We start from the raw sequence: 13,460 nt of genomic DNA, 5'->3' as shown, positions 1-13,460 counted from the left end.
TTTGTGCTGGGCCGTGAACTGATTTCTGGAAGACAACACCGGTCTCCTCTACTCTAAAGAAAGCAACAAATCCATAGAACACCACCTATCCTGGTTTGTGGCTAATCCACCTTCCCTGATGTAGCGAGAGGTTACATTGTGCCGATGGTTCTGCCTTACAGAGCCAGGAGCCTCTGCCTTACGGCTGACACGGGGCTGGGGCTGACATTTCTCTCTGTCTTCTGCTGTCCTCTTCCAAACTTGGATTAATGTTACCTCTGTGGTGAGCATTAGGAAAATTAGAGAATTTTATCTCTGTCATTTCAAAGATTTCTGAGATCGCTATTCATCTCTAGCCTATAATCTAGAAGGGAAACTAATGCATCCTTACAGCTCCATGCCTGTATAGGTGTTTTCTGTTTCAAGATCTCGCTGTACACAAGTGTCCAAATGACTGTTCTACCATCACTGAATAGGATGAGATGACCTATTGCAACAACACGCTACATGAATCATTTTCTCTGTTTTCTGTGTTAATTCATGTTTAAATGCACGGTGGTACGAAGTATATTAAATGATTCGTAGGAAATAATTATTCATGATTATCATTAGCTTTGTATTTTGACCTCATGTATTGTAGAGTTCTGTGCAAAACTCGGGGCTTAAGGTACTGTTTACTTGCAGACAGTTATAAACAGAACCCCTGAAGTATAAGATTTCATGTTAAAGATGAGCATGGTCAGTCTGTCTTTCAGCTTAGGCTTTGTGTATGTTATTCCTCTTTTAATTAATGAAAGCTCAACATGGAGAAGTATTATGAGATATGGCTTTCTGTGAGTAGATTCCAACCCATACTGATTAAGTAGACTAGAAATCTTATCTCCTGATCAGATTTTTTAAAAGTGCATTTCCTTCCTAATTAGCAAGCAGAACATGGAACACAGTAAGTACAGAGTCTCCTTTAATAACTAATTTATCTTTATTTTAAAAACAGAATACTTTAATGATTTACTTAGAATATCTTTTAGAGATCATTTAAAAGACAGAAGCTTATGCCCATTAAAACCAGAACTCTTCTCTGAAAACTGACTTTCTGTCACCAAAATGCTTGCAAGGTTCTAAAAATATTTTGACACATTTTACTTTTCAGTCATTAGAAAAGGATTTTTTGTACATATTCTCTTTGTGTCTTCATTTCCAGAATTGTTTTTAATTAAAAAAAAAAGACTGTTTTGTTACAGTGGATCATTTCAACCCACAAAATATCCTATTGTGCTTGCTATCAAAACAAACAGGTGCACACAGCAGCATGCACGGTATGCAGTGCAATTGAGCAAACAGTTTATGTAAAGATTTAAGCTCATCTGAACAATGTGAGCTCAAGTGATATGAATTGAAGCCAAGTATTCTGGCTGAAGGGCTCAGTTCCGAGGGGCTCTGGATGGAGCCCAGAACCTGTTGATCCTTTGTAGGGATTGTGGGCACTTTATACCATGTGAAAGATGACAGCCTCTGTCAGGTTTAGTTTCTCAGTTTGAAATACCCACGAATTTTTGTCCATAGGAGGGCTACTTTTCTGTTGAAACACCATGTTCCCTCCTGTCCACATATGAAAAACTTTTTCTGTTCAGATGTCTGCAGAGGTTTCATGAGATAGAAAGACCTGGAAGCTAAAATCTGCTAAAAGGCAAAGAAAAAATGACTAGACATTCAATAAAGATATCTGTGAAGTTCTAGGATGTTTCAGTTTCTGGTGTAGTTGGCCTTTATGGATGATATAATTAATTTATTTTTATTCCTCGACAGCCAAGGTACCCAATATGAAATTTTCATGGAGAAAACACACTTTACAGCAATTGCATGACTTTCCTTACTACAGCCTCAGAGTTGTGAGGGTGGGGAAAAGAAGGGACTGTGATATAGTAAAATTCTTCTTACTAAAAGGCAAAGCAACCTGTCCTTTACTGACAGTGTGTTGTGTGGCCGTCCATGAATATTTCATTAATGCTGGGCTGGGGCCACTGATTCAGTTCAGACTCCCAATTAGCACTCTGCACCTAACTGTCTGTTGTTATCTCTTTTTACTCTGCTGTGATGTCTTCATTTATCTCAAGTGGATGGTTCCTTTATGTCTCACCCTTCCTACCCTTCTGCTCCCTTTCATGATACTTTGATGCCTGTAAGTTCTTATGTCCTCATCCTGCAATGGAAGGAGCTGCTTGCCAGGAATCCCTGGGAACTCTCTGGGGAAGCAGTCTGTTGCCTTTGTCTCATTGTCCCATGGACATCCTAATCATAACAGCAGTAAACATTTGCCTAGCCTGGCCTGTGATGTTACTTCTTTTACAAGCCGAATACCCTGATTTCTCAGATGGCTGAGAAATCCTTCCATCAGCTATTCCTTAGTACTTCCTCTGTGTGAACAGTCACCACATACTGTTCTGGCTCTAAGGTAGATTGTAATCTCTTCTAGATAAACTAGGACCTGTATTTTTTCTGAGGAGTGCTATGCCCACCTTTAGCACAATTTCTATTAACAACATAAACTCATTCTGGCCACATGCAGTCCAGAAGATCCTGGACACATTAAAATGTGACTCTCCCAGGGTCTGGAGATGTGGGATGATCCAAAGGGAGTTGTGGTATATAGTGGTAGTAAGTGGCTTCACATATTTTTGATCTGAAATTGTTTGAAATGCTGAAGTAGTCTGAACAGTTTTGTTCCAAGATATTAAAAATATTTGAATCCCTGCAGCTCAGGACTGATTCAGCAAGTATGAATGCCTCCACCTTGAAGTGGAGCTGGAGAGTGGAAGAAGTGCTTTTCAAGGTGAAACTCCTAAGTAGGCAGTATCATTTTTCCCAATTGACAGTTACAGTTTGGTGATCCCAGACTTCTACATGTGAAAATCCTTGACCATTAAAACATAGTTACTGACTCAATGAAGGACAAAACATGTCTGCTTCCGATAGGCAGGTGACTTCTTATCTGTTAGCCTCTGATTCTAGATGTTCATTACAAAATTTTGACTATGTGTACATGGACAGGTACAGCTTTTGGGGACAGATGGTTCTGTTTTGTTTCTGCTTCCATTATTTTTCATTCTATTATCTGAGAAAATCTTATATTGCAAAATATGTTTGTATTTACTTAGACACTATCGCATGTATGTGCATGTTGTGTGTGAAGGGTCTTTATTTATCTACAATCTTTATATAGAATGTAATGAATCTCCGTAAGAGGGTAACATGAAGAAAAGTTTTTTCCTTGGAGAGCTGTATTGAGAGTTGTAAGGTTTATTAGATAAATTTAATCTCATAGACATTTTGTGAATAATTCTCCATGGGCTGGTTCCTTCTGGGTCCTTGCTTTTATTTCCAGTAGTCGAAGTATTAATAGGGTTAAAGGTGCTGGCATGGTGAATTTATGGTCGACATCTCACAGTCCGTTAAAGCAAGATCACTAATGGGTGACCTTGAGGTTCGACCGTTCCAGACTCAGGAAGATCAAGTCTCAGACCCCTCCTGCAAGTGCTCTGACCTCTCCATTCTTCCCCTCTATGGCCTAACCTTTCACTCACTGATCTTTGACCAAATTATTAAGCAAACACCTGCTTAGGTCTCTGACCAAAGACTGTAGACCAGGAGAGCTACCATAATTTCATGTGAATTAGCTTTAATAATAACAATACTAGCCTAAGGAGAAAATCAGAGGGTAGGTTTACAGTAAATAATCATGCTGCTACAGAGCACATACAGAACGGACCCTTCAATAGCTCTTACCTACAGTAAATCAATGCTAATCTATTTGACTGTGATAATAACGGCTTGTCAGCAGATACAGTTTCTTTATTTGACTTGACTAGGACAATGACTAGGTAAAATTTATTTCCTATTACTAAAGCAAGACAAAGACTAAAATTAATCCTTTGATGCCAAGGATTTCCCGTTGGTAATAACACACAAACTGCATTAGTGTTCAACACAGTTGCTAAGAGTAACAGGAACAGAAAAAAGGCTGGAAAGTATCTGATGATGTCAGATATTAAGCTTGTGTAATGTTATTTTGAATTATAAATGGAAAGAATGGTCTGAATTTCCCCAAATTTCCTTGGATTGCCTGGGGTTTTTTTGGCTCGTGGTGTGTTTTTACAAATCTGCATCATCTGAGATTAACTCAAACCTGAGTAGTTCTAGTGTATGGATTCCTCCTAACTAAATTGACCGGGAAATTTTTTAAGACTTTAATCCCCAAAAGTAGTAGAATCTGAATTATTATACAATAATAGCAGACCCATAACAGACCAGCATAATTTACTAGAGGTTTTTCAGTTTAAGTGAATGCAGTTATGAACACATGCTTACTCACAGCTAAGTTTATATGCTAGCTAACAACATGTGCTGGCAGTAACCTGTGTGAGTGAGCCAGGCGTTTGCAAATGTAAACTTAATGGTCCTATGCAAAGCCCATCCTTTACCTCTCATCTTAAAGTGAATTACGAAGATAGTTTATTATTGGAGGGGATGAATTTAACCTTTAGGGCTTTTGATAGGAGAGGAAAATGAGATGAACTGGATGAGGTTCGGTTACAATATTAAGAACAATTGAAGCAAAGCTGCCTGTAGTTAGTGGATGCTATCTGATAGAACTCTTTCAAAGATGTACAGCTCTAAATACATGAATCAGTTATGTGGGACCCATTTTGGAAGTCAAGTAGTTTTAGTACCAATCTAAAGCCCACTGGAGTTAGAGGCTTTTTACTGACTGCTGGGGCATTGCATCAGGTCTGTCTTTCACCACGTACGCAGAATGACTACTGAAAGATTCCCCCCTCCCCATTCATCTTGAATATGCACATATATGTTTTTTAACTATCTGAAGAAGACATAAAAATATCACTGATCCAAATAATACTTTCAAAAGTAAATAGTAGCTGTCTTTATTTTCTGTTCACTTGAATGGCTTTTACATTACTCTGTGCTCTTTTGATCTGTTTTCCCGGATGTTGGTTGTCCTTCCTGAAGATATATGGTTATATTTTCATTAGTAGAATAAAATGTTGTTAACAATATTGTGAATTAAATTAAGGACAACTTAATATAAACCCATCTGCTGCCTGTGAACCAGTGTTAAATGTTTGTTTTATGAATGCATACTGTTTCCTGTGTACAGTGTTATTCTGATTGACTATCCAAGTTTAAACTGATGTACATAGATTATTATTTTCCATTTGCTGACTAGATTAGTTGTAAGATTAAACATGGTACAATTGGCTATATAATGTCATGGAGTACATGCACGTATATGCTTAAAAACATACGTACTTTGCTTATAGATATTCACACCCAGAGAGGGCTACAGAAGCTTTACAGGAGGTCCCAAAAAATATAAGTCAGATAACTAGGAGTCTGTTGCATAAAATCTGCACTGGCTGGTACTATGTCCTTAAGCAAAATTGTTGCCCTCTTTTTTGGAGAAAAGAAATAGAATTACTTATGGTGAGGTACTGGTTTGAGAGAGGAGGTAAGTTAAAAGATAATCAATATTCAGTAAAAAGTTACAAAGCAAGCGCTGAAAAGAGTAAATGGATTTTAAAATGATGTTTATTTGAATGGTCTTGCTTTACACAGCCATTAATTAGTGAAACACAAGACCAGATGATTACAGCACAACAGAGATGTTTAGTGAAACACGTTGCCTACTTCTTTTCCTATTTGTCAGTATACAAGGTCAAATTTTGCCCAGATTTGCACAAATGCAGCATCACTGAAGTAATTTGCTGCCTTCAGTCATACCAGGCAATTCCTCAGATGATGAATTTTTCCATTTCATGAAAAAATACACATAGTCGAGAGCTTGATTGAAAGGCCATTAGAACCAGTCCAAGTCTTTTCCTTTGACTACAGTGAGCTTTGAATCAAATCTTGTATGTTTGTGAAATGTCCATAAGATATTTGGCTGCACATCAATCTATAGTATGAGATACTGTATATTTGTATTTTATTAATATAAAACTAGTTGACATTTTTGCTGTAAGTTTAGCAGAAAAATATGTTAGCAGTGCTTAATGTGGGTCGGATTTGGATCGTAGGCATGTTGGAAATTACACAAATATGAGAAAAATACTAGTCCATAAAGCCTTCAAATATTTTATTTTTTTCCCATAAATGATAGCATCCCCTCTTTGTTTAGAAATAAAAGGGAGAATTTATCAATATAAAAATTAAAGAAATTATGTTAATATATAAGTTTGTTACTCATCTTTAATGTAGATGTGGGCAAGTTTTACTGGAATGTACTTTCAGTTCTTTGTTGCTTATATCCTCCTGATGCATCAAGTAGTTAAATTTATAAAACCAGGAAATGTGTGTGTGTTTGTGTGTATGTGTGTGTGTTGCAGGACGTGTTAAGGAAAGGTTTTCATACAATAAGAAAGGAAAACAAATATGTTTTTGCTTTTGTTTATACCTGCTTCTAGTGGTTAAAGGTGGCATTCTTTCACCTATAAGAATAGAAAACATTTAAATATAACATTATAAACCAAGGAAATATGAGGTGATTTTATTTGAAGAATGAGCTAATTTTGTTCTTATTGGTAATTCAAGCAGAGAATGGTTTGAAGATACCACTGCAGGTAACGGCAAAAGGAAAGTAGGTGCTCTGGCATATATAAGATGGCAAAAAGAGAGTATTCCTGAAAGAGGAATGCACATCAGTCAAAGGCATCAATAAATAAAGCTCTTTTTCATATGTAAATGGGAATTTCTAAAGTAAAGAAGGTATTGTTTTATAAACAGTGAGATAATATTCTTGAAAAAGGTTACTAGTGATTACATAAGTTATCTTTTCCATAAAGAAGTTTAGAGCTCATAGTTGCTCTTTTCATTAAAAAGGCTTTTCATCTAGTCTCATGCAGAAAGCCAAGCTCTGCATTTTAATTAGAGATAATAAATAATTATATCACTTAGGAAACTGAAACTACTGAAGTCTTTTTTGTGACGCAGTATAGCTATATATCTCTCTAAATATATAAGTATATACATCCAGCTTTAGAATCACAGATCACATTAAAGGATATAATATAATACCTATATAACTGTGAACAATATTCATGTCCTTTTGACAAAGGGCAAAACACTTCATATGCTTGCAGCAGAATAAAGCATCTTGAAAACTGACCAGCCTGGCCAAAATATTAAGTGGCCTAGGTATAAATGTAAATAAAGACAACCCCACCACCCTGCCCCAAAAATATTACTAAACTAAGGAAATACCAGGATTTTAGTGGGGAATATGCTCCCCTCGATGTCAGTAAACTTTGGATGAAGAGCTGCCAGAGCAAGAGTATGGTGTTGGTTTTAAGGCAGCTACTTCAGCTCTAAGGGCAATGCTGGACCCGCCTCTCTCGTTTGAGCTTCTGAGTGCAAATTCCTCTTTTTTTATTATCACACACAGGGGCATCTTCTCTGTGTGAAATTAGTGCACCAGAGTCAAGGGCAGAAAAAAACCGCAGACACAGACTTCCCCAACTTATACACCCCACAGGGACCAGCCGATGTTGAAAAAGCAGAGAAGTGAGCCATTAAAGTCGGGTGTGGGATTGACACTGACCTAGGCCTGCCATCCGGCATTGTCCTGCCATCTGCACAGACGTGAACTTTGCCTCGAAAATTTGGCTTCTCAATTAACATGTCCAGCTGGGGGAGAATTCCGTCATTTGCCTAATATCATTATTGCCACTGCTCTGACATATTAATATTAAAAATATATGTGAACAGATCAAGGATTTGCCTAAGCACTTCTCTTTTTATTTCACATAATAGGCGGGAGGTGAAAGAAGACACAATATAATTTGAAAAGCATAACCCTGATTAGGCAGTGATTGGTACACAGCTAGAGCTTACATTTAAAAACATTTTCATTATTAGCAGTGCCTGTCAAATACAGTTCTTTTTTTTTTTTTTTCCCTGTTGTGCAAGTAGATGCAAGGTCATGTGATGTTTTGAGGTTTCAGTAAACAGAAAGTGAGTTATAGCTTACCAAGGTATTTGCAGAACAGACATTTTAAGATGGTATTTTTGCCAGCAGACTTTCTTTTTTAAATAGTGATTTTGTGAAAGCTGGATGCAGGCTCCAGTAGCATTCTTACAGTGTGGTGAAACCAGTGACTTTGCTGGGAACTGGGTTAGGCTTTAGAATAATGAACGAGACCTTAAATATTGGAAGCTGGAGAGACTGGAGATAGACGTTTCTAAAGCCTGGCATGATGCAGCTCCTCCTAAGCTCAAAAGTGCTTTAAATGGATAACTAATAATAGCATTAGATTTGTTTCCTGTCCCCACTAGAGAAAATAACACGTGTTCCATAGCCCCTCCAACATTATGCCGTATGTAACATTGTGCTGCATTCAAAAAATGCTTCTAACATGAAGAAGTCACCTTGAAAATATTCGTATTCTGCCTGCCTCTGAGTCCAGGGTTGTTTTCAGCCTTGAGCCTACAAACGTGTGTGTACTTGCTTACTTTTTATACCTCAGAGTAATCACATTGAACTCTCAACAACTTGTGAGTAAATTTAAATCTACCAATAACTGAACACATCTCTGTAAAATCCATAAGCTCCTTTGAAAATTACTACCTTAACATGTTTGTAAAAGGTGGGAATTTTCAAAAACATCTCAGTTGCTCATGCATACAAACATCAGTGGTTTTTAATAAGCTCCCATACTACCTAACTCACATAGGCATTTCTGAAAAAAACCCCACTAACTATTCCTTTTCCTACAATATGGAGTTTTTCTCAGGTGTTTCCATATGTTTTCTAAAGTTAAGGGTAATTCACTGCTCCGTTCTAATGAGGCCTTTCAGAGCTAGATGAAATGGTGCAAGTTTCCAGACACTAATGTGAGTCTTTGTGTTGAATTTAATTATTCCTGGTCTTGTCTTAAATCAGCGTCAGTGCAAAACACAGATGAGAACTGAGACTTCCATTAACAAAAGGCTCTGAGGATTAAATATTTTCCTTAAATGCATTGCATACTTTTATCATAACAAAACAGGGCTGTGTTGTCCCTTTTTGAAGTATGCTTGTCTCTGATTTAATCTTAAATTAAAGAAATTCTAAGTCCTTATATTCTAGATGGAGTGGAGGACCTGACTTACGGCAACTCCTCTGTCTGTTAACCCCAAACCAATGGAATTGTTCCCAAAGTTTTTCCACGCAGTGCATTAGTGACACTGCAACATCTTCTCAGAGCATTTTTAACCCTATTTAATGCAATGTATAAACAGGAATAGAAAAAAAACCAAAACAAAACAACCCCCAAACCAAAACAGAATAGCAGCAGGAAGCAAATGCCTTTAAGATACTGGCTGTTGAGAGCAGAAATTCAGTATCACTGTTTCTCCAAACTCCAGCCTCTTGGAAGTTCAGAGTGCTGCTGAGCACATCAAGTCATAGGCTGCGAGGAGGTGAGAACAGCTGATAAACACGTGGCACGTTCCCAGCAAGGCAGTCTGTATCTCTGGGGTGTTTGTGTGGCCTTTTGTGACTGGAAATGTTATAAGTGTTTCAAGCTGGTTTTAAATCTTGCCTGAAACATGCTGGATTTGCTGTTGGATCTCCTCTGTAGACTTGTCCTGCTGAAGCTGTTGTTGGGTGGACCAGTGGTAACATGACTGAGTGATCTGCTGCTGGCAGGGAGGCTTCTCTGGGAGATAGACACTGATTTTTTCAGAAGTGTGTAGGCTGAGGATGTCCTCAGACATTTCCCTCCTCCCCTCTGTGATCTCTTTTCCCTTCTCAGTGAGAACAAATTTACCAGAAATGCTTCAAGCTTGGTTTTACAGCATTTGAAGCTCTTTTCTCCCTCCAGTGTTGTCTTTCTTTGGGAGGTAGATGATATTCCTCTGTTGTTGGGTTTATTTCCCCTTGTGAAAAATAAATCTGTTTTCAGAAATGCTTCAAATACTTTCCTGTGAGCAATTCTGTCTTCTGCCTTATGCCCCAAAGGCACTCTGAGCTGAGCTGATTTAAGGATTTTGAAGGAGGGCACTGGAAATGTTGATACACAATATAACTCTAAGGCACCTTCTTAAGTGTATGCTAAAAATGGATTATGGCTTTTCTTCTTTACTCACACTTCATCTTTCCAAATGGCTGATTACAATTTTCATCTGTTTATTTCAACGTCATGAAGCGGGCATCCTGTGTCTGCTGTCAGCTTCTACTACTACTAGGACTGCAATCGCACCACTGAGGTCAGCACTTCAGAACAACCCAGGAGCTGGTCTGGGGTTTGGCACCATGTTGACACACAAAGCCTGGTCCTCAGGGGGTTTGAGTATCAACCAGTGCAACTGAAGGTGAGCGAGCCCAGGACTTATAAATGCTGTCCATCTCTGTAGTAAAAATAAAGCCAAAATGACTGGAAATTCCTGGAAATGTAATTTGTACATTCCTGCTGTTGCCATTTGCCATGCCAAAGGAGGATCCTGAATAATTTTATTGACACAGGTGAATCAGGCCTGAAAAATTATTAGAAAGGTATTTAGGATGTGACTTACATGAATTCTGATTGCTAGTCGTCAAAGCAATCCTTCAATAAACCAGATAGTTGCATTTGGTCTCTTCAGGTACTTAAAGGTAAGGCTGAGATTATAGACCTTGGCCGAGAATGCTGCAAATTCTGCTCTTACAATATCATTACAAAGTGAGTTACCCATGTTTGCCGTAGATATTTATGCTAAATCGTCTAGAATGTTGTGGGATAAGCAATGCAATGACAACAGCACATGCGTAGAAAGGACACCTTCAGATTTAATGAAAGTTACAGAAGTTAAAACTGAAATCAGCCTGTGTGGATCACATCTGAGGTTGGTTCGTGGAGTTTCACCAAGGTGCTGCGATATCCGTGGTGTACAGGTTACCGTGCTGATGTGTCTAAAACCAGGGCTTTTTTCTCCATCCAGAATCTTTTCTATTACCTGTTGCAGCGCAACAACAATTAACACATTTTCTCACTTTCATAGTCAGTACTTACTCAGGTAACACTTTTGACAGTTTCAAAGGCTGTAACTTCATATTTTTTTCTTCTTTAGCACATGAACTTCTCTGCCTTGTTTTTGTTAAATGGAAATGCTACATAACTATTGCAAGAAGACTCAGACTGAAACTGGACCAGAAACATTAACTAGCTCAAATGAGAAATACAAACTAAAAAGCTGTCTGTCCATTTTGGGAACATGCAGATAATGTGTGTCACTTGAAATTCACATGCATTTGGGATCTGCAAAGAAAAGTAATATACAGCAATGATATCTTTGATCATCGAAAGAACTCAGAAACATAGGAACTGTGTCGAGTGTGGTTATCATCAACCCATTTTCTATTCCCAGTGCACAAATCATTTCATGTATTCTACAACCCAAGCCACAATGCTGGGCTTCAAAAGCAATTTCAGCAGCAAAATAAGGTGCTTTTCTTCAATTTTCAAGCCATTTGTATGAGGTTAGTGTTGTTTACCCACCTGGTACACTGATATTTACATACCCCTTTAAAGAAAATTGGTAGGTATGATTTATGGAGTACTGTAAGAGCACAATTTTCCATGTAGTGCACCTAATCTGAAAGGGCACTTGCAAAGGTCACTCTGGCCATACAAATACCAAGTCTTCTCTTTGGAATAAGTTAGGATATTCATTTTTCTTGGAAAATGTCAGCAGTACCCTACTCCAGGGGTTAGTTTATGCAGATAAATGCGTAAGCCTTTAATCTTAAGGCAAAAATACTCTACACAAATGTAAGAGAAGTCCATCTATCACTGTTAAGACCTGTAATTTGTTTTTATTTAAATCCCAAGCCAGGGCGGTCTGGGCAACAAAATTGTTAACATGGTAGCTCACATCTGAGCCAAGATTAAAGTATATAAACATACATCTGCTTTCAACCTGGGTGAACAATACGCCATGTCTTCTGAAAGCCATAATCTGGATTTCGAGCATCTTCAATATCTGTTCTTGTTGTGCTACTGTGAAGTCTCAGAGTGCCTGACCCCAGCATGTTAAATTGTCCAATAAGTGCACTGTGTATTTCCAGCATTTTATCTCTCAATGAAGAACAGTGACAAATGTTTTTATAGTAAACACACCATAACTAAAAAAAAGATTCATTTTCCAACTTTGGACAAAAAGGACATAAACCTAAGAATTGCTTTACATAATCCCAGTGCTATTTTTCATATGAAATATTGATTTATTTTTTTTTATGTGGGGATTGCTTTATGGTTTTTTTCCCCATTTATAATGGCCCATCTTAATCATTACTGGAAGTTGTTATTGACAACAAGAAATGCTTCCATCTTGGTTGTTAATCATATCCATGTGGGAAGTTGTTTTTATAGATAGTTTTTCATGCCTTGTTTTAAATCATGTTGCAGAAAATTTTATAATGAGGAGTCTCGGCTTTATTCAAGTTCTCTCAATAGCCAGAAACAAAGAATGCGATCTTAATGAGGTCTAGGAGATTTAAAAATGGAAATCATGTTGAAGTGCTTTAAAAAGTGATGTTTCAAATGTCTAAAATAGGGGAACCAAGACATATTTTTTTAGAAAATGCTGGTCAGTACTACTGAAATGTTTCTAGTATTTCATACTGCATAAGGATGATGGATATAGTTGGTGGATCCAAGCCTATTGCTATTGTCCTCCCTTTTTTTCCCCCCCTATTTAAACAAGGAAAGGACAATGCAATATATAGTGCTTGTGCATCCTTATTTCACATGAGCCATATTAAAAGAGGTCTGGAGGTTGTGCCATTTATTACAACAATAGGAAAGATGTGTAGTTCAAAAGAGGTGAATCAATGAATTAGGAAGCTCCTCAGGACTTGGTGCAATACAATGGTTTGTTTTGGAAGAATAATTCTCTTTCATGTGTTGTCGCATGTGCAAAATAGGACTTTTAAATGAAATCTTAATGCATATTTCTGTTAGTTGTCTTGGATTTTCTCCCACGTGCCTTTTACCAGTTATTTCTAAAGGTAGAGCTCTTTTGTCTGCAACGTAATGTGCAGGAAAACCTCAGAAAGTAATCTACCTGCGAGTGTGATCCTCTCAGGTCCTTAGTCACCTCGGGTGATATCCTGGTCCCTTAAAGTCAAGTCAGCATACACCTACGTATGAACACTGACATACTAATGCTGTTTAACGTTCCTCAAAATAGGGATTGACCAGTTAATAGACTGAACTACAGTACTGGCTGTGAAAATGAATCTCTATAAGATGCTTTTAATTGCAGAGAACAAGAGTTAATTTTTTTTTCTTTCTGGATTTGTGGATACTGTTGGGCTCATCTTTGGTGCTTACTTTATCTGTACACTGTTTCACTTGGAGGCAATGCACCCATGAAATGGAAATTAGCTGCAGTACCCGAAGCTCAATAGCTCTGTTAGCATATATTCACTAAGGTTAATTAATCTTGAA

Source organism: Falco naumanni, chromosome 7, assembly GCF_017639655.2.
Source record: "Falco naumanni isolate bFalNau1 chromosome 7, bFalNau1.pat, whole genome shotgun sequence".
NCBI classification, from domain to species: domain Eukaryota; kingdom Metazoa; phylum Chordata; class Aves; order Falconiformes; family Falconidae; genus Falco; species Falco naumanni.
The sequence above is the reverse complement of the archived record's forward strand: the minus strand, read 5'-3'. Positions refer to the sequence as shown.